Here is a 22,245-nt window from a genome sequence, read left to right on the forward strand (position 1 = left end):
TTCATTACATCAACCCAATATGATAAATTAATATAATTGACATATGGGAGCCGTCGATCTACTTGATAATTCAGTAGCGAATTACAGAATACGCAGAGATAAGAAGTGGTGGCGGCCCCTTTTTATTCTAATGAGTTAAATAGTTAAATTTTTATTTTTAGGTAGATACATGTATTGTAATTTGAAATCTTACTTTAAAGTAATTGCTAATTTTTCTTCTGGGCTTAGGCTATCCCGCATTGATGTATCCTGTTTTCGTATGACATCTTCTATTTCACATAATAAAAAATTAAAAGAAGACACTGACGTCCTGTGATATTCCAAAAACTTGTCAGGATATTCTTTTAATTTGTTGTGTAAAAGAAAAATTTTTCCCTCTATCTGTCTAGGCACTAGAACAGGGTGAATCACCATTTCCTTTTTTTTAACCCTACGTCGACGGCGCAATGCCAATATTAAAGCAACTTTTTGTTGAAATGATAGATTATCCATACTATATTATTGTATTATCGGTCTGAATTTATTTTACTTATTTATTTATTTATTTTATCTGCTATATACACGGACACTATATAAACGGACAAGATGTCACTGATTGTAGCTGCGTCATATTAACGCTCATGGAGCCACTACAAGACCAAAACGCGGCGATATGCGCGCTGTAAACTGTCGCTCGTGGAGCCATGATTTTACTGCTTTACTGCCGCCGTAATTTTACTGCTACTGCTAGCGACAATCTGTCGCTCGTGGAGCCATAGCCTAACGGACAGTACCGAAATTTTCGGAAAACCGCCGAGCTGTGCATCGCAACTAGCTTCTTAGAATAACGTCTTCTGTCTTAAAATGCCTATCATTTTAAAGGCGTGAATAAGTCATCCATGCGACACTTTTAAATTGTTTCTAAGTTTCAATGCTAATTAAGAGTTCAAAAACTTAGGTTTTGCAGTATATTTTGGGATCTTCTTGGCTATATGTATATTAAGTGGTTCTTATATTGGTAATTTTATCAATTTTTCAATCACATGAAAAGTGGTTATTGCCCGAGGAAAAAAAAAATCGCAAAACTCGTTACCGTCGCTACAAGTGCCCAAATTTATGTGTTTGGAGCAATTATTACCCATCTGTGAAAAATGCATCCGCCAGTATTATATCCAGAGATCGAAGACTAGTTGTATAGACATCTAAGTTCAGGTGAAAATATTCATTTTTGGCATTTATTTTTTGTTTAATTGAAGTTTAGTTTGACTTCTAAAATATACTTAGGAAAAACTAAACTTTTTCCATTATGTTTATTTTACTTGAATTATTTCAATGATTTATACGTAGGAATAAGTTGCTTTTTTTAATTGGACTCTTTGTTTATTAATTTGTTTATTTTTAACATTTTGCTCATGGAGTATAATAACACCATAAAAGCATCTTAAAAATAAAAGCAAAAAAGTAAATTATTTAGCTACTACAATAGTTTGGATTTAAATTCTGTTAATAAATAACGTTCTTAGGGAACAATTGCTGGCTCAAAGTGAATTAATTTATTTTGCAGGTATTTTTCTAGCTTTATCGATCTAGGGTCATCAGCGTACCACGGCAAAAAAGGTCGTTTATAATATGTAATTGGGTTGGAGACATAAACAACCGAACAAAAACCGGCGTAATCTATACTTCATTTAACCAAAAATTGGAAGAAAACCGTTGTCATATTTTTGTTCGGTCGCATGGCACAAATTACGCCATTGTTTTACAAAATAACCTTGCTATAAGGACCGGACTGACGCAAAAGTTTTTGCAATCAATTAAATTTTAACAAACAGCCGTTGGTAGCCTAAAATAAAAATGTAACAGGGGTAACAATAAGGTAGGTCATAAATTAAATCGCGTATTCTTGGAACAAAAATAGTTTGATTGAACCTAAAGTACAAATGTGCACATAAAAAAAGTTACAGCCCTTTGAATTTAGAAAATAAAAAGCGATTTTTTCCAATATATCGAAAACTGTTAGAGATTTTATATTTAAAATGAATATGTGGCTTTTTATGGCACGAATATCTTAAAAAAAATAACAGTGAAATTTGTACCCCCCAATAAAATTTTATGGGGGTTTTATTGCCTTAAACCCACCAAATGTTTGTATACATTCAAATTAAATTGTTGTTGTGGAATCATTAGTTAAACACAATGTTTTTAAAACTTTTTTGCGTCTGATGGTTTGTTTTTTAACCGGGAGGAGTACGACAGATTCACAACCAAGAGAGTTACTAGAAAAGTCACCAACTACATCTTTATTTTTGGTTGATTATCTCGGCCTTGCGGAAATCCAGTAATCAGTATCGGACAACCTCACGCGTCGATTCTAACCTAACTTTGTTTATGTTTGAATTTGTTTGTTTATGTTTGAATAATAATTTTTTCCAATTAACTTCTAAAATAGAATAAATAGAAGAAAGATCTTGGATCGAACACTACTCACAACTTTTGACTGAAACAAGACCTCAATTCACGAACATCAGTTCAACAACATATGAACTGGAATTCAGTGAAGACGATGAAATAACAGTACAGGAAGTCAAGAATGCAATACAAACTCTAAAAAATCGAAAGTCATGCGGACCACAAGGTATACCAAATTAATTATTAAAACATAGCCCACAAGTATTACGGGAATTACTGGCGTATGTCTTCACCTTATTCTATAATGGACACGACTTACCACCGGAGTGGACAAAAGCACATATTAACAACATCTACAAAAAAGGAGATAGAAAGAATTGTTCAAACTACAGGGGGCTAAGTGTTATAAATTCACTCTCAAGACTGTATGGAAAAATAATAAAAAACAAAATTGAAAACGAGATGACAGATGTTGAAGAACAGAATGGCTTTCGTGCAGGCAGATCCTGTATGGATAGTATATTCTCTCTAAAGCAAGTTATCGAGAAAAGATTAGCCCACAACCTTTCAACTCATATAGTCTTTATAGATCTGACAAAGGCATACGATAGTGTACCACTTTCAATGCTTTGGGTAGCAATGGAAAAACAAGGAATAAGCAAAAAATATACAAGCAGTACAACAGCTCTACAAAAATATGACGGCAAACATTAAAACTGGAAATAGATTAACTAGAGAAATTCCTATTAGTAAGGGCCTAAAGCAAGGCTGCTGCATAGCACCTACACTCTTCAAAATGAGGCACTCTCAGTGTGGAGAAGAAAGTGCTGCAATATATGCATCCCAATCGGAGATGATAGATTATACACGATACACTTCGCTGACGACCAAGCCATTCTAGCTGAAGACGAGAGTGATGTAGGCTACATGCTTAGAAAACTGGAAGATGAGTATACCAAATGGGGCCTTACACTTAATATACAAAAAACTGAGTACTTAGTTGTAGGAGAAAAACCAGCAAGCCTACAAATCAAAACGGGAACTGTAAAACCAAAAGACAATTTTAAATACTTGGGAGTCCAAATAACATCAAAAGCAGGAAGTAGCGAAGAAATACCCTCCAGGATTGGCCAAGCAAGATCAGCCACCAGACAGCTACACGGACTATTATGGAATAAAAAAATAACAAAAGAAAATAAAAGAAGAATTTATAAAACAAAAATAGAAAGTATTGGGCTGTACGGCGCCGAACTCTGGGAAATAAACCAAAGAAACAAATTAAAAATTAAGGCCATGGAAATGAACTACTCGAGATGATGTTGCCAGCTCACTAGACTTGATAGGGTGAGAAACGAAGATATTCGGAGAAAAATGGAAATCGATCTAGACATAATAGACACAATCGAAGCCAAAAGACTTAACTGGTACGGACACCTTCAGAGAATGCCTGAAAATAGATGGCCAAAAAAAAAATAGAAGAATGGACTCCGCCAACTAGAAGAAAACGAGGTAGACCAAGACGATCCTGGAGAGACGATGTCGACGATGCAATGACCGCCAGAGATCTAACAACTGAAGATTGCTTCGACAGAAAACGCTGGAAATTAGGATGCGAGAAGCAGTGCCAGCTGTGGAAGACTCGCTTGTTATATATATACTTCTAATATACATTTTTTTGTTTTTCTAATTACAATAAACAAATTGATTGTTATGAAAAAAGAAATATTTATTTTATTTCATTTAAAATTTTATTTAAAGTGGGCATTTCATTCTTGAGAAAGAAGCTGTGTACTATCTGTCGTACAGATGTTTTAACTCTTTCATCGTATGTTGCAAGGATAGAAGGTCGACTGCCAATATTTTTAGGATATCTTACTGTTCCAGTCTGCTTATATTCCTTAATTGTTCTGCAAATAGTTGAATTCGCAACACCTACAATTAGCACATTAATTTAGTAAGTCTTGATTTTAACAATAACTATTCTGCAAAACTAACCTATTGCCTGTTTTATTTTTGCTACCATGGCTGTTATTTTCATTCCAGGATTATCAATTTTTATTTGTTTGTACATGTTTATAATGCATTGTTTTTCATTTGATGATAAATGACCCAAATGTACTCGGCATTTTTTAGGTGACGAAGGATAATCGCCACTAGTACTTGGCATTGATTGCATATTGTTATCTTAGTACTATAGGTCGCTAAATAGTTCTGAAAAGAACTGTTTTTTACATAAATGCAAACAAAAAATCTAAAGAATTAAAAATTAAAGGAATAATGCAGAAAATACAAAAAATCGTCGATATAAATTTTGAATTACAATACAATACAAGAACACTGTACAAGAACTAATTACCTTAACGAAAAAACAACAATTCTAGTCCCAAATAAAGATATCTGTTTATAAACATTTGCAAGAACCACAGCTTTTAGAGGGCATAGTTGCCAAAAACTCAGTTATGCATCGAGTAATCATTTGGAATAGATGCCGTACATTTTTCAATGACCTTTACGAATGGGGGTTCAACGAAAATCAAGGGTTTATTGAATTGACCAACATTTAGTTTCGAATCAATCAAATTTAGTAATACTTTTTCCGTATGATTACGTTCCTCCACTATAAATTAATATGCGTTGAATAATCCCAGTACATTCTGCCCAAGTATACAGTTTGACACCATATTTGTGTCGTTTGCCCTTGAGAAATTGACGAAAACTAAGTATTGCTCTCCATAAAATCATAGATTCGTCCAAGGCTAATTTTCTTTCTGGATCATAAAGATTCTCCATTTTGAAGATATCTTGACAGGTTTGGACTGGTTATTGTCACTATGTTAAAATTTAAGGCTTGCAAAATTAACATAAAGCGATTTCGGCTCATATATTGTCCCAACACCTGAGGAATAATTTTTCTTCCAATAATCATTCATACGAATAATTTTATGGGTTCCCATGTGAAACAACAAACCAAGAAAAATTTTAAATTCTTCTACAGTTATGTATATCCTTCCAAGCTGCAATTCTACTTTTCTCAGATTTACTTTGAGAAAAAATATCAACGGCACATAAGTTGCTATTTTGAATAATCAGGTCATAGAATAATTCATATGCCAATAAATTGAAGTAATCAATAGGATTGCTGCCACTCACATTAATTTTCAATCCTGGTATTGCTGTAAATGGTAGCACTGTAGGATGTTGAACCTCTGAATACCATTCAATAATATTTTGAGACTCATCATCACCATCACCACCTTTAGATTCTTCTTGTAAATTAGGATCGTCTGTTCGATCATCTTCATCACAATATAAATCTTCATCACTTATGTCACTGTCGTCATGTGAGTCTTCTAATATGTGTAATAATTGATCATTGAGATTGGCTGAGAAGTTTCCCACCTACCTCGTTTAGAAGTCGAATGTTGGCAATATTCATCACTCATTTTAAAAATAATTTAAAATTGAATTATTTAGCAAAACATGTGCAATGGCTCACAGTAAAACCAAAAGACATCCAACACCGAAGGCGTAGAAAATGTTACTGAATGCATAGCAAAATAAACCGATGGGACTGGATTATGATAATACAACAAATTATTGGAAATGCAATATAATCTAAATACATCTGGTGATTCTTTCAAAGCTTATCGATGCTCTTACTTTTATTACTTCACAACCTTTTATTACAACTAATTTAGTCGTTTTCGAGCACGTCTGTCTTGAATATTTGAAAAGTAAGAAATGAAATTGAGGATTTCATATTTTATCATCCAATTTATCAATGAAGCAGAATATATTTGTTATAATTTGTGAAAAATCCGCCGAGATAACATTCATACATTGTCATATACTCAGAATAAAGTTTAACATCAAAATTCGGAAACCAAACACAAACTCCAGTATATGCCAGTGTTTCCAAACGACCAGCAGTTATTTGTTGTAATTCGTGAAAAATCCGCTGAGATAACGTTCATATATTGTCATAATAGTCAAAGACCGCGCGACTCGCGTTGGTCTGAGGCTATATTCACTGAACACGACAGTCGCGTTGTCGGACTTGAACATGTTAATGTCGTCTACAGTTTTATTACTGGATTCTCTCTTCTCTTCTATGCTTTCGTCAATGTCTTTAACAATGAGTTTTAATTATTCGATGGGCACATCAACTGGTCCAGTAGCTTTGCCCTCTTTTGTGCTTTTGATGGCATAGATGACTCCTTCCCGTAATATTGATGGTCCGGCATCCTACCGTCACAGTTTAAAATCAAATCGAATCGAGTCTACCAGTCATAGTTCCAAATTGAGATGAGGCACTTCAAGAATATGAGGTAGATATTACCAGGTTAGTACGATAATTTTATCCATCAGGTCCTGAAGGCATAATGGAAAAGTTGGCTGTTCAAACCTTAATTGATGGTAATCAAAAATAGTAATCCAAATCAAATTGCCGAAAACCGAGCCAAAATTTTCCGAAAATTAACGATTGTCCTCTTGGTACCAATATTTTTGTACGGCATTAGGTCGCAGGTTATTATTTTTGTATTTTTCTGTTACCTACCTGAGTTGCCGTACAAAAATGTTTGACCAAAATATCCCCCCCCCCTCAAAAAATTAAATAAACGAAAGGACAGTTAACATTTGATTTCACGTATAGTTTCTCTTTACAGAACTATTCTGAACACGAATACAATCTTTCCCGTCGAAAAGCATCGAAAAGAAACAACAAAAATGGCTTCAATATAGACGCTATAGCGACATCTGATAATAAATCGCGAAAGTAGAAATCCAGCGATTTCTATAAACGAAACCAAAATTCAGATTTTTTGCTTTAATCTGGGCCTTCTATAAATTTGCAGTTGAGATATGGAGGATCTAAAAGTTGCATTCCACCACATATCTCCTCATCTAAGCAAAAATCTTTGACAAATTGGTTTCTTGTACTCATAAAGAGTGATTTCTACTTTAGAGATTTAAATAATTAAATGTATTAGATGAAGTTTCCTCGTTGAAATGCAATAAACTTCTGGATTGTAGTTACCTTATTTAATTAAAATCTCAAAACCACCAATTAACCTTTTAATTGCGCAGCGAGAGCAGAATTTAACCTTTATTATGTTTATCTTAGTATATAGAGTGATCAATGTAATCTGCATTCTAAAACCACTTAACAACAACTAAATACGGTTCTGGGAAATAAACAGCTTAATATATCCCTCTTATAGTACGAATCCAGTAATTTGCTGAAATATTCGAGTCAATGAGTATTGTTAAGTTGTGTGTAGTATGTTGAACAACATGGAACAATTGGAAATTAAAAAATCATTAGGGATAGTGAGATTCGTATCTTTTTCCAAACGCATTTACTTGAGCATTGTTGGAATAGCACGAGAGCCGGCTGATATTTTGCGAAAAGATGGAAGAATATAATTTTTTTAGTAAAACATGATTTCTTTAATAATACTCGTACAACTTAGTTTACGATTCTTGTTTTAGCACTAGAAGGAGTAAGACGTGTGCCAAGTATAATTAAAATCCAGTTTGCATTATCGCTAGTAATTATGACGTGCTTTACACGTGTCAAGTAACTTGAGCAAGTAACTAAATTGAATATCGCTTTGCTCAAGTAGGTGTCTATACACATTTGAGTTGAACTGTTTAATAGTTTACTTTATAATGGCGAAAAGTGAAGTTCGTGCTCTTTCGCAGAGGTGGATTTAGCAAGTCTGTAGATAATTCAATGTCAGTCGAGTGATTTTGTCAAAATTTCATTTGACAAAAATTGCCAAATAGTAACAAACTTGAATAAAACCAGAAGAAAATTTTGCCAGTAAATACTTTTCTCTCGAATGATATTCGACAAGACTGTTTCACGAGGCAATTACTGCACCATATCAACGAAACATAATCTTTATTTATGTTAACAATATTAAATATCGCACCCTCAGTGCAAGACTGCAGTAAGTCAGAATAAGTAAGTTTCGAGATAAAGACGATTTTGTTTATTTTCGTGCTAATATCGATGAAATAAGACACAAGTTTGAAGAAAAATTAACATTTAATTATTATTTTGCATGCTTTTTAGCCTATTTTACATTAACGAAAAATAAAAATTTAAATAAAATAATATTATTGCTAAAAAAATTAGGAATTTCAAAGTTACAACACTTTTGCACGGAGAAAATTGTTAATCACTACACATTTAGTATTGGAATTTTAAAGTTACAACACTTTTGCACGGAAAAAATTGTAAAAAGTGTAGAAACACTTTCTACAATGAAACAATCTCTGTAAATAAGTAGTAATATTCTTATCGTGCGGTTTCGAATATAAAATTATTTTGATAAATAAACTTTAGTATTATTGTTTCTCTAATACATTGTGTCTATGTACTTTTAATCATTTTGCTTAAATCAGAAGTATTTTTTTGAACGCCCCTATTTCGTTCAGTTTACACTAGCCGTAGAAATTCTCACCATTGAATTTGAAAACAAGAGTAGATAAATAGACTATAATACAACGATTAATTTAAATTCAACTTACTCTGCATGTCGTTGCTATCCTCACTTGTCTGCGCACACAGGGATAAAATCCTCAATGTTCTGGAACTATTAAATTTTGACATTTTCGAAATCGTTAATTCTGCATCTATCACTTGCAAGGGCTAATAACAGATTATATTAAAAACTATACTACTAAAATGTACCTACTCGTACTTCTTCCCTGAGAACTTGTTTCTAATGAGTTAATAGGGTAGGTAAAGAGAAAATAATCTCCAACAACGATAGGAATAGTACTAAACATTACATTTAATGTATTCACAGAAATCACCTGGTAGATAAAGGGAAAGTAATTCCCGGGGTTAAGTATATACGTTTAATAAATTCCAATAAATCATCGGGTAAGTAAAGAAAAAATAATCCCCAACAGCAATCGTGGTTTAGTATGGTAATAAACTTTACATTTAATAGAATCCAAGAAATCAGATAGCTACCTAGAATAAATAGGTATTATACCTAATAAAACGGCTTATTGTTAGCAGCAATTTAATATTTTTATTTCTGCACATGTTTCTGATAGCCACAAATCCTTCGCTTTGTAATGACAATGCCATAACAAGGTAGAAACATTATTTGTAAAACTTTGAATATTTTTATTTAAATTCAAAACAAAAGGACTATAATAAAAATATGCAAATCAGGCTACCTTGAGTAAAGTGATTAACAAAAGGATTGGAATTCACTACCTTAGTAAAAGTTGGGAATTACGTGGGGACAATAATATGATGAAAATCACCCCGGAAGGTTACGTGAAGATTTAATATAGTTTGGGATTTAGTTTTTATAGAACAAGTTTTCTGAGAATAGATATTTTTAACCTGTCAGTATTGTTAATACACAAGTTTTAAGATAACTGTTTTTCCTTTCATAAAAAAATACTTTTTGGCTGTAAATAATTAGTCTTAATTTATGTGTTTTTAATCCAATCTAATAAATAAATGGTCAAACGACATCGCAAACATTTTATGGAAAATATAATGACACACAAAGGACATAAAACTTACATGAATAGATTGGTCTCGTTAATCTTTGTTTATTGTCTCGACCGTTAATGGATTACGTAGACACACTGTATATTAATATTAAACACCACAGATATACATATTAAAATAACAAATATGACAAATATCTCACTTTTTTCGTGGTTTTCATTGCTTGTTATCGAAACCATTGCAATGTTCCGTGCAAAACTGTTGTAACTCTGTTACATTAGAGTTACAACAGTTTTGTATGGAACTTATGTACAAAAACGCAAAATAGTTAAACTGTTGTTGTTGTAATATTTAGCCGGTTAAGCATTTGAAAGTTACTAAAGTTTTACAGGGGATAGATATGCATGTTTACAATCGAATTCCATGATTACTTCATTTTCATAATTTTGAGTTACTGCAGTCTTGCACTGAGGGTGCGATATTTGCGTATAAGCATGATTTTGTGTATTATTGAAGAAAATGGCTGTTTAGGAGAGAAGATCTTGGCGCTTCGGCCACATTACTAAAAGAACTTGTTTCTGAAGATCAGACTGAGTACCGCAATTGTATGAGGATGTCTAGAGAAAGTTTCAACCATTCGTTGGACAAAATTAGTCCCATTAATAGTAAAAAAATGAAGTAATGAGAGCTGCAAGAGTATATTTGAACCTTTTTATCTCCAGCAAATACGTTGAAGGAAAAGCGCGAACTTTATTTTTTATTTCCACTACGGTGAATCTCTCTCTACTCTTTAATGTCTTTGTACGTAGCATAACATGCGTTTATTTTTATAGATCATCATCATCATCATCATCACTGGCTCAACAACCCTTTTTGGGTCTTGGCCTGTTCTAGGATTCTTCTCCATTCCGATCTGTTTCGTGCTTTTTTTTTCAGTTTTTTATTTTTAAGGTTGTTATATCATTTTCTATTTGTTCTAAGTATCTCAGTTTCGGTCTTCCTCTTGTTCTTTTTCCTACTGGCATCTGTTTGAATATTTTGTTTGGTATTTCGCCTTCTTCCATTCTTTCTACATGTCCTATCCAACGCAGCCGTCCTATTTTGATGAATGTTATAATATCCGGATCCTGGTATATTTTGTATAGTTCAGAGTTGTATCGTCTTCGCCATATTCCGTTTTCTTTTGTGCCCTTATATATGTGTCGCAAGATTTTTCTTTCGAAGGTGGCTAACAACGTTTCCTCTCTTTTAGTAAGTGTCCAGGTTTCTGAGCCATATGTGAGTACCGGTCTTATTAGGGTTTTATATATTTGGCATTTTGTCTTTCTTGCGACGTTATCTGATCTTAGGTGTTTAATTAAGCCATGGTAACATTTATTTGCAATAAATATTCGCCTCTTCACTTCCTCCGTAACGTTATTATCAGACGTGACTAGGGATCCCAAGTATATAAAGTTTTTTACCTCCTCTATGTTGTATTCTCCTATTGTTATATTTTGTGGCTGCCTTATTTCTGCGTTTTTTCTTACCTGCATATATTTTGTTTTGGTCTGATTGATTTTAAGACCACTATTTTGTGCAGCTCGTTCTATTTGGTTGTATGCCTCTATCATTTCTCTTCTTGATCTTGCGATTATGTCAACATCATCTGCAAATGCTAGTATTTGCATGCTTTTATTAATGATTGTTCCTCGTGTATTGACTGTTGTGTCCTTCAGTATTTTCTCGAGCACGATGTTGAACAAAATGCATGATAGAGCGTCTCCCTGGCGTAGTCCCTTTTTCACATCTATTGTTTCCGTTAATTCATTTTGTATCCGGATTCTACTTTCTACTTTTAGAGATTCTTTTATCAGTTCTATTAGTTGTGTTGGTATATTAAATTCTTTCATTGCTTTTATTAAGAATTCTCGGTTTATATTGTCATATGCGCTTTCAAAGTCTATGAAGAGATGATGGGTGTCGATGTTATATTCACTTGTTTTTTCGAGGATCTGTAGCAGAACAAATATCTGGTCTATTGTTGACTTCTGTCTACAGAAGCCACTTTGGTATTTGCCAACTATTTTTTCAGCGTGTGGTCTAAGTCTTTCATAAATGACATTGGACATTATTTTGTATGCTGCATTCAGCAGCGTGATTCCACGGTAGTTTCCACATTCTAACTGATTTCCTTTTTTATGTAGTGGTACAATAATACCGCTATTCCACTCCGTTGGTAGCTGTTTATTCGACCATATCTTTGTTATCATTATTTTTATAGATAGCGTTCCTAATATTGCCCAAACATGGTCTCTCTTGGTACTCTTCTACAAATTTCGTTCGTTTTGTATTACCTGCTAATGCCCTGCACTAAACTGGGTGTCTACAATTGTGTAGAGAGCGGTTCGCCTTTAGAAAAACGATGGCCGGAGAAGCTACTTGCAGCAGAAAAATAGAAAGACTTTCTATTTACTTGACTAAATTGTCTACTTAAGCAAGTACTAAATTAAATCTTGTAATCTATTGTTGAAAAAGTTGATCAAAGGAAGTATTTTTCATAATTGTGTGCCAGTTGCTTGATTCTCCATGTCTTTCAAATATAACGCTCGCAATATCAATAAAAACGATTTCGGCTCATAAATGTTGAAACAATTGGGATATTAAATAAGTAGTGCTTTTTTCAGTAACCGTTATTCCTATTTAAACGAATTGTACCCATGTGCAATAAGAGTCCAAAAAACGTTTTTATTTCACTTCTAGTAATGTCTCTCCAACGACTAATTCTTAATTGAATACGGCTTCTCGAAAGTAGTTCCACTGCATGTGCATTTGCTTTAGCACAAAAAATATCACACAGCTATTCCGTTTCCAATAAGTTAAAATAATCTATTGACTCTGTCCCTCTTAGGTTGACACGAATGCCTGCAACACCTGTAAATCCAATATCTGGCTTTTGTACCTCACAGTATGACTATTGTAAAGTTGTAGTTGTTGCAACTGGTGCAGTTGAAGCAGAATTTGTAACAATTGGGTCAGCCAGGGAAGAAGTTGTAATTACAGATGTAGTTAGCGGTAATTCTGATTCTATCTCCTCATACGAATCGCTGGCACTGCTATGATTAAATTTGGGATCGTCTTCATCTGAATCATCAAGCAATTCAAGAAGTTCATCAGGTGTCAATTTTCTTTTATTGTCATATTTACACCTTTTCTTTGGGGTTTGATTTTTCTTTGAAGGCACATCTTCGATACATGGCAATATGTAACAGAACAATAACGTTAAATTCAAATGACGATGAAACGCACCTGAGCGGTCGGGGCACCTGACGATAGTAACGGTAACGGCGCGAGGTGCGTTGTCGGCAGTAAATGTGTTAAGTGTAAAATCCACAGCCCACTTGTTTTTGATGGTTCTTATAGTCAGTTAGATATAGCATAATCACTGTGATATTTATAATTGCATTGAAAATTTTATTGGATTATGTCCACGAATAGAAAAATCTAATCACAAATTTTGGGATAATTTAAATATCTTAAATTCAACAGATATTTCTCTTTAACCAGATATTACGGTTTGAGCTCCGTAACTATAATACTCTTTTTACACATGGGATTAGGAAGCTTCAGTTTAAGCGATAACGAGCACAAAAATACAGTGCAATTTTTGAATGTATGTACTTACTGAGATGACTTCATTTATTTTCATTTCTAGTGGGATTTCGTATTCGTTTCGTGTTTGGAAGAAGCACAGAACACACAAACTCAACTCCCGATTGTAACTGTAGAGTAAATGGTTATGTAAAAATAAAAATAAAAATTTGCTCATGTTAAATTTTTAAAAATATCACATCCATTAAAATACCTTAAATCAGGGTTAATTCCAGAAACATGTTTAATTATAAAATCGAAAATTAAATTAGAAGAAAATTTAAGAAGGCGGTGTTTAAGACATGAGTAACTATATGGTATCAAAATTATAACAAGAAATTTTTCTCAATAACGCAATTAAAACAAATTACAAAGTATTCAATACAAAATACGATATATCTCATATTGCTTAAATTAAATAGTTTTCCATTTAACTGAAAAATAAAATAAAAATGATTTCAAGTATCTACTTGTCGAGATTTACAGATTTGTTATGGCATCTAAAATCCGCAAGGCGTTCGGTGAAGAGCTGCTCAGAGAATTTAATTAAGAAAAACAAAACTACATTGGCAGAACACCTGGACTCAAAATACATTCCAGATCGAATAATATTTCCATCGCTTAAAATAGAAGATAAAGGCAATAGACCAGTCGATAAAGAAATTATTAACAATAAGAACAAGATATACAGACACACGCACACACACACGCACAAAAAATTACAAATTCATTAAAATTCCTATACAAATTATCAATAATTGTTGTGTAATTGGACTTGTGTTCAAATAAAAGATCTCTTCTTTGTGTTTTCTTTTTTAAATTAAATCAAGGCAAAGCATTTTCTTTCAAGAAATATTACTTCTTTTAATTTTTTTATATCTTGTCGCCAAGTGCTCGGTCAGAGTGACCAATGAGCACCATTGGCGCGCATCGCCCCGCCTTCCTTCCTCTTCCCATTTTTTCATTGGTCTTTTGGTTTGAAATCTTGTAAAATATTATGTATAGATATTAGTTGATTTCCAAATCAAAGGACAGTCTACCTTAGTCTCTCCTAAAGCCCTAAACTCTAGGAAGCCGACTAGCGGGGCTCTGCTCCACCCACCTCAGACTCTAAGGCTTTGTCTTCGTCTTTTTACGATTAAGTTTTATTTTATCCTTCACAAGGAAACAATTCAACGTCCCAACTAGAATAAGGGATAAGTGCCTAGGGTGTTTCGCACACCGAATCCACGAAACCCCTAAGCAGATCGTACAGCAGAGTGGATAATTTCATAGGTCCACTCTTGCTACTACGACGTGGTGTCCAACAAATGGATTAAAATCCGAACCAGTTCCTGATCCACAGAAGGCAACACTCCATTGACTTCAACATGGGTTAAAATCAAGTGAACAGTGGGGAGAGCCACGGATTTTTAGAAAGCTATACTCTAACACTTCGCCATCGAGGTTTGCAGCAGTCCTGATGCCTTCAGTGTGCCAGGTGTCTCAGCGAGCCAGCCTTCTTCGACGCTTGAAGCCCCGGAAGCTACGAAAATCCTGGAGTAGCCACAGTACATGCCTGCCCTCCAGATATGTGGTTCGCGTCACCACACCACGGAGCCACAAGCAAACTCGCCTACGAGACCCCAGGATAAGCGGATGGAATCCTGATAGCAGAGAAGAAGACGAACCCGCTGAGAGGAATGGTACACCAACCGTAGATGGAGCATGCCGCAGAGGGAGATGCAGTAACATCCGACCCCTCAGGTTCAAGATTAGTGTTGTATATGAGTTACGAACTTTTTGAATTTATTTTGGATATTTTTTAAATTACTGTATTCATTATTCTACATATTTTTTTGCATTTCTTAAACTTATAATATTTTAAATTTTTCAATAAAATTTTTCACAGCCTTAGAGTCTCGAAAGGAGGGGGGATGTCGCCAACTGCTCGGTCAGAGTGACCAATGAGCAATCTTGGCGCGCATCGCCCCGGCTTCCTTCCTTTTTTCATTTTTTCATTGGTCTTTTGGTTTGGAATCTTGTAAAATATTATGTATAAATATTAGTAGATTTCAAAATCAAAGGACAGTCTACCTCAGTCTCTCCTAAAGCCCTAAACTCTAGGAAGTCGTTTGCTCCACCAACCTCAGACTCTGAGGCTTTGTCTTCGTCTTTTTACGATTGAGTTTTATTTTATCCTTCAAAAGGAAACAATTCAACGTCCCAAATAGAATAAGGGATAGGTGCCTAGGGTGTTTCGCACACCGAATTCACGAAGCCCCTAAGCAGAGTGGATAATTTTATAGGTCCACTCTTGCTACGACGGCAATCTGAATTAAAAGATTATATTTATTGTGAAATGAAATCACTAAATAAAATATTAAAAAACCAAATTAATTATGATCTAGTTATGATCGTTGTTGAAAGTCTTTGTTGATTATACGGCAAAGTAACCTTTTATTTTCAAGAATTATTTGCTCTGCACACTCTTGCCATCTCCTCTGCTTGTCAACGTTTCTCGCCCACACTATCGACGCAACAGTTTCTCCAAAAGCTCCTGGACTAAACTTCTATCTCACAGCTTCTTTCTAGTGAAAAGAATTTTTACTTAGTCAACTGCTACTTAATATACTATACACCTGTTTATTTATTCTAGAAGGTTCTTTCGTTGTCCACTGCTACCAATCCTTGGGGCTCATTCCACAGACACAAAACACCTTTCATAAATATTATTTGACAAGAACTCTGCTAACTTTCACTGCAAGATATAAAATAAAAACAAATTGCGTCTATCGACGTTAAAATCACAGTAATTTTCTTTTTCCAGGGCAAAAACTGACTTCCTTCACTTCAATCCCTTCTTCTCCTTTTCACCAATCAGACACACACATTCTACTTAACACGCTATCCCTTTCGACCAACCAAATTCTGTGACTTGTCAAGCACAAGCTCAATGCTATTATGATATCACATAACCTTGGTATTTTCTTTGTTTCCAAGTTTCTAGAGACAATACAGCTAATACTATTTCGGCTATTTCATACTTATCCCTGATCACAAAACTATCTAACGCTTTGTCCAATTTCTTTGTAAACAAAAGGGTTAAACCTTATATTCTAAAATTGCTTTCTTTGGGCTATTAACATTAATCGTTTATGAGAATTGGGCTCTATTGTTTTTATATATTAACGGACAAATATCTATTCCCCTATCTGTCCACTTTCTACTAAATTAGAAAACCATTACTCATTCAAATATTTGAATCTTACAAATCAAATATTCTTATTTATAGAATGAAACGACTTACGTCTTTTAAACGAAAAGAATATGGTTCTGTTCGAGTTTGGGTTCTTAATCTGCCCATTACCTTTACTTCTGACTTACCAGTCGTATTTTCAAACGGCACTGCGGTCTCAATATGCTTACTCCTTAGTCACTCGACACAAATGTTGATCTTTTGCTGATAAGAGCAAACCATTAAAATCTCCGGTAAATGCCTGGCCTAAATGATAGTGATAAATTGGTCATAGCTAATGTAACAAGTCAGCCAGCTTATTTAGGGTACGCCTCACAACCCCTAACATGAAAGACACACTCAAATCATAGTCCTCATTCAGTCATAGTTCAGAAGTTAGAGATAGTACAAACACTCCTGACCATGGAGCTGCGCGAAGGTGGAGTGAAAATTCACGTAAAGGCAGAAACGTTCTATTGTAAGTGGAATTATGCTAACCAAACTGAAACGTTCTACCATTCACGTTGCATAATACAGTGTGTTTCGCATGGAAGTGGGGACTAAACCAAATTTCGTCTACTGCGCCGTGGTCAGGAGTGGTTGCACTATCTCTAACAGAAGTATAAAAAATGAGTATAGAAACCAGTTGAATATTAAACCACACTTTTCCAACATGAAGCACAAACACGATTTCAAAAACACTGATACTGTTAGTTGATTTTACATTATTATGTAAATTATTAATTACTTTTTCTAATCGAAACGCTTACATTCTCAACTTGATTAAATACCAGCAGAAATTTTGCAGCGAAAAAGGTATTTTCGCTGAATCCGAAGTCAAGTTAAAACAGGGTTAAGGACATGTTAAAAAACATATAAATTATTAGACATGCCAACACATTAACAAAAATAAATGAATACTTTTAAAAACAGTTTAAAGATCACAATTTTTTCATTGTCTTACAATACAAGACGACATTTCATATTTACTTCAGTTGTAAATTTTGTATTTAAATAATTGATACGAAATTTATTTATAATGATTCCCGTAAATATTGCAAATAGATTTTCGTTTACTTTTCTATGAGAACAAAAATTGTTTCCCACGAATGTGTGACCATCGTCACAGATTTTCTGTCAATACGAAATGATAACGCAGCTGATATTGGAGCTTCATGTAATATGGATGAAATGACTGGGATTCAACTTTCAGCTATTGCGTTACCTACTCTATAACAGCATATCTTCATAATATGCTTCGATTGGTAATTTTTAACAATAATTTATAAACTTTTTGTTACTGATTCTCGACACCTAAGGGCTATAAGGTATTACATGTGAGTTGGAAATTTAATGGAATTCAGTTCTTCTTTTTTAATTAATAGCTTGTAAAATAATAAATGAAAAAAGATCAAATAACTTTAAATTGAATTGTATAAAATAACAATTATAGAAAAAGGAATCAAAATAAGATGTATATATATATATATATATATATATATATATATATATATATATATATATATATATATATATTGTTATGTTTCTTCTTTCCCAACCAAAGAAAAATAAATAAAAAGATCCATCGAAATAAAATTTCAAGATATCAATATAGACAAATTGTATATAGTAATTTAAGATAAGATTTAGTGTAGATAAGAATAGAAATAGAAATAGAAACGACCGTTTTTTCCGTTGCAAACAAAATTATAAAAAAAACCTTTGTTTAGAATTAGAAGACATTTTACCTGAAGTTAATCTCTTCATTGTTTGTAGAGTCGAGTATTAAATGACCATATTCTAATCTTTTGAAATATGTATAAATGATGTATTGAAAAAAACCAATTTTAAAGTAAGCTATTTAGTTTTCTCTGAAACCGAAATTAGGCTTTTCCAATATTATAGTAAACACAATTTAAGCTTTTTGATTATACGGTCGTTTTTAAATGGGAATTTGGTGAGTCGATCATGAGAGAGGAGAAGTTAGTCATATTTTGGTCATCGAAAGGAAACAGTCGTGTGTCTCAAGATAGGGTGTGGTTCGTGATTTTGGATACCGGCGTAACGAAAAGAAGTGAATAGTTTGAAGAAGGAGATAATCAAGTAGATTAAAAGAGGTCCTTGTATCTACCGTGGGCATTTTATAAAGTATATGTGAAAGTATTCTTAAGGCATCAATTTGACAAAAGGAGGTGCTGGTGTCATAAATAAGTAGCGGAGTTTGGAGAAGTGAATCAGGTGTTTTTTGTGTAGTCTGAAGGAGGTTTGCAGAGACGTAAAGAAGGAGCCGAGGTGCCAAAGAGGGGAGATCACATCTTTGAGGAGACTGGACGACTTTTCTGGGTATGTTCCAACATACAACTCAAGAAGAAAATAAACTGTAAGTGTTTGAACAATTGAATTTTATATCTGTGAAGGATCGTTTCGACATCATGGTCATTAGCATTCAAATTTAAGAACTGAGGTTTTGTTAGGCTAATCAAAAGTTTAAAGTTTTGTGGTTTCTTTTTTTAAGTAAAGAAAATTTTAAGTAAAATTGGTTTTTCACGTAATATAAATGTATGTAGCTTTATAATCTTATTATCATAATAATTTGATTTATTTTCTTGTATGCTGATTGATAAGATAACGACAGAATTTAATAATTGTTTTATTCGTTCATATAAAATAAAGAAACGTAAATCTTTGTAATATAATATATTTGTATTATTATCCTTTTTTCTCTATCCCGATAAAAGACAACTAGAAAATCTTTTGAATCCATCGAACACAGGTAATACAAGGATTATTTTACTTTTGATAACAGATAAGTTATAATTTTTTTATTGGCTCAATAAACTAAGTTTGAACTCAAAATAAACAATCATAACAATATATATATATATATATATATATATATATATATATATATATATATATATATATATATACCAAACTTATATGGAATATCCCAGTATTTCCGATTTTGTAAAGTATTACTAATTTTTGTTTAATGGAAAATGAACTACATTTTATACTAAACCAGTTTAATTACTATCAAAAAAACAATCAAAAAATGTTACAAATACTTGAAATTAACAAAAACGCAAAAAACACGAACAAATGAAAACATTGCAATGGTTGACTACAGAAAGATACAGTCTTGTTGTTCATTTTAATAGTCAGTGTGGCCACCTCTAGCTCTAATACAAGCTTCAACCCGACGGGGAATGCTTCTAATCAAATCGTTATCTTGTTCTTGAGGTAGGTTTGCCCATTCTTCTAGAGCGGCTTGAATGAGCTGATCCGCATTACCTGGTTTATCCCTTTGAGCTCTGATCCTTCTTTTAATGAGGTTCCACACATGCTCAATGGGACTAATATCAGGTGAGCAGGCAGGCCAGCTCAGAACAGTGACATCTTCAGTTTCCAGAAAGTCTGTGGCAACTCTGCTGGTATATGGAGGGGCATTTTCATGCATGAAAATAAAAATATTTCCCACTGCACCTCGCCATAGCCTATCTATGGGTTCTAGTACCAAATCGACATACCGGCAACACGTTAAACTTTGCCGTAACAGACGCAAATGTATTTTTGCTCCCATCATAATACCTTCCCAAAACATTACAGTTCCTTCTTTATATTTTGGAACGGATCTGGCAGTTTGCAGTTATCTGATCTCAGGCCAATTCTGGTTTCATCTGAAAAAAGGACATTTTGCCAATCTTCATTTGTCCAGTTCTAGTGTTCCAGACACCAATTCAGCCGATTAATTTTGTTCTGTCTGGATAACTCGGGAACCCTCAACTGCCTCCTGCTAAATAAATTTTGGGAACGAGGACTCTTTCGTACTGTTTCAACTGAAATGTTAATACCTGTAGTCTGCAAAAGTTGCCTTTGGAGCTCCGGATGCGAAGAGGTTGGATTTCTTCTAGCTCTTTGACCTAAAAACCGGTCTTGTCGATCACTAGTTACTCTACGACGACTTTCTCTAAGCCTGTTCTTGAGTGTACCCAATTCTAAAAATCTTGCATATGTTTTTGAAACTAAAATTTGCTTTTGTGACATTCCCTGCTCAACAAGAGCAACAATTCTTCCCCTCTGAACATCTGAGAAACCTACGTAGGGCATATTACCTTTTTTGAACACAAACTTAACTTTACTCTGACGTCTCGGTTTTACAACTTAACTTTACTCTGACGTCTCGGTTTTAGAACTTGACACAAATAATAAAATTTTTCAATATATACTTGATCAAATTTTATCAATTATTAATCGTATTTCCAACAAAAACCTTTATCTCTTATCTGCAAAAAAAGTTGTCATACATTTCTTATAATTAGTAAAAAATACTGAGTGATTGCATATAAGTTTGGTTGTGTGTATATTAAACCTAGAGCTAAGATTCATTGCTGCAATGAAATATGAAATAATGTCTTTCCAATGAAATAATGTGTGTAATTTTATATAATTAATATAAAACTTTATAAAAAAATATTAAGGTTAACTAGAATAAGTTACAGAAAAATACTCAGGGAAGCAACAGTAAAAAAAAAAAATTTAAAACTGGTCCTCTGCCAATCTAATGAGATTTTGAACGATGTTAACTGCAGAAGGATAACTGAATCCAATATCAGTATAGTCAGACTGAAAAAAGGATTGTAGCGATTCTCAGTCCTTAACTACAAAAGAAGTAAATTCAAGAGGTAGCGAATCTAGAGTGTATCACGCACTACCAAAATTATGCTTCTTGCGAAAATAAAACGCAAGGATGTAGGATGCTAGTAAAAATAAACAACGTTCGAAATTTTAAAAAGTGTCCACCAGAACGCAAGCTATGCTAAATCTAAATATTCTTCTTCTTCTTCAGTACCTCATCCGGTCGGGATATTTTCGATCATCAAGACTATCATGGTTTTGTTGACTGCTCTACGAAACAGCTCCACGGAGGTCATTCCAAACCATTGTCAGAGGTTTTTCAACCACGAAATACGACGCCGTCCCGGTCCTCTCCTGCCAAATACTTTACCCTGCATAAGGAGTTGAAGGATTCGATATTTTTCTTTGTTTCGCATCAAGTAGCCGAGCTACTCAAGCTTACGTTGTTTCACTAAATGAAGCACTTCTTTTTCTTTTGTCGTAGGACTTTACCGTTGGTGACATGGTCCACATACGATATTTTTAGTATCCTCCTGTAGATCCCGAAAGCTCGAAAGCTTTAATCCGCTTTTCAGTAGCTTGCGTCAATGTCCAGGCTTTAACTCTATTTATAGTAACACTGGAAGAACGTAACACTTCACTATCTGCATCTTGGTTCCCAAACTAAGATCACTGCAGCACAGCAAGGATCTCAACTGGATCTAATCTCTTGAGCGTAGTCCCATTGTGAGTTGGGGTTAGTTCCGAGGAAAGTGAATCTGTCGACTCTTTGGATCTCTTCGCTACCTGCCATTAGTGCCCTGGGATCTAAATTTGCACTGCTAACAACCATGAATTTAGTTTTCTTAACATTAAGGTCTATTCCGTATGTTACGCTCACAGT

Source organism: Diabrotica undecimpunctata, chromosome 7 (assembly GCF_040954645.1).
Source record: "Diabrotica undecimpunctata isolate CICGRU chromosome 7, icDiaUnde3, whole genome shotgun sequence".
NCBI lineage: Eukaryota > Metazoa > Arthropoda > Insecta > Coleoptera > Chrysomelidae > Diabrotica > Diabrotica undecimpunctata.